This window comes from Austrofundulus limnaeus, unplaced genomic scaffold, assembly GCF_001266775.1.
Source record: "Austrofundulus limnaeus strain Quisiro unplaced genomic scaffold, Austrofundulus_limnaeus-1.0 Scaffold52, whole genome shotgun sequence".
Taxonomy (NCBI): domain Eukaryota; kingdom Metazoa; phylum Chordata; class Actinopteri; order Cyprinodontiformes; family Rivulidae; genus Austrofundulus; species Austrofundulus limnaeus.
The window spans coordinates 980,555-981,922 of NW_013952454.1; the positions used below are offsets into that span (position 1 = coordinate 980,555).

Sequence of the window (1,368 nt, forward strand, 5' to 3'; positions counted from 1 at the left end):
TTAAAAAATAGAACTGTCATAGACTGAGCGTGCAATTCTTGGAATGTCATGTTTGATTTCCAAAGGTTTTAAATCATTGTTTGGCTCAACATGTGTTTGCTTCAGTTTCACAATCTGCAACCCGTTCCCTCATTGCTGCAGTAAGCCAGGTTTCCCCTAAATCATGTGACTTACAAGAAATCAAAAGTTTTCAATGTGGATTTGCACAAATAGTGCCATTTAATTTGAACTTAGGATACATCAATTTAAAAAAACGACAAATTATTTCAATTTTAAACTTCAATAAAATTTCTTGTGCATAATTTTAATGTCAATAGTTACTAAAGCCAAGTTTTCCCAACATAAAAGTCTTGTGTTTTGTACTTGGAAAGTGGGGTCATTGTTTCTGTGCACATATTTAAAGTCATATAAAGCCATATAAAGTATGTTATTGCAAAAGTGTATTTAAAGTTTCAAACTTTTTCCTCTTTTTCTTTCAACTTACATCAAAGACGCAACAAAACTGCAAGTTCCTGAAGTAGATATTTAACATCAGTTTGTAAAAGTCTTGAGCCACAATGTAATTCATTCATATATTTTGCTTGAGAAAAGACAAATTACACAGGTTATATTAAATAAACTGCAACATTAGGCTTCGACAGTTCAGATCAGCTTTTATTCAGTTTATTTGTGTAGTGAAAATTGACAACAAAAGTAATCTCAATGTACCACATTGGAAAAAAAAGAACCATGTTCATTGAAAATTCATCTTATTATCTAATTTAATCCAGTTACAATCCACTTTTATTGAATTCAGTCCACAATGAGGCCTATCAAAACTTTCAAACTAAGAAAGCCAATAAATGACACTGAGTCTTCAGTTTTATTTGCAGTAGTTCCTGTTTAGGCTTGTGAGGAACTGAAGAGGAACTTCAGCAGAAAGAGACCTCCTGCAGCTCCAGTCAGGACGGGCCGCCATCTTTCAGGCTGGAGGGTGTGAGGAGGAAACAGAGACAAAGAAAGACACAAATGCACATTGTCAGAGATACCTGCTAGACAAAAGAAAAGAAGAAAAACACTTTCTGACAGCAATGAAAGCATGTACAAATACACACATGTACGTTGAACAGTTTTAAATGTTTCACAGGAAACCTTTAGAGAACTAAATCTAAAATAAACAAGTTTAATCAGCTGAAGGCTTTTTAAAAAAGATTTTTCACTTCCTAATAAGAGATATTTACAGTTGTTTAGCCTAGAAAATGTTTAAATTAGTTCTGCATCACCCAGTATTGAGAGTGAATATTTAAGCTATTCTGAGCAGGTGAATGAAGAAATACCTCTTAGAAACTTGTTTTATGTGTGAGTTAAAAGATCTTACCTGGCGTATAT

General features: G+C 33.2%; 1 long non-coding RNA gene across 1 annotated transcript in view; it reads right to left on the bottom strand.

Annotated features, from left to right (window-relative positions):
- Positions 1 to 636: 636 nt before the first annotated feature.
- Positions 637 to 1,368, bottom strand: part of LOC106517691 (uncharacterized) — a 2,418-nt gene continuing 1,686 nt past the window's right edge. Inside the window, exon 2 of the long non-coding RNA XR_001310232.1 lies at positions 637 to 966. This is a non-coding gene — a long non-coding RNA (uncharacterized LOC106517691). The remainder of the gene's footprint in view (positions 967 to 1,368) is intronic.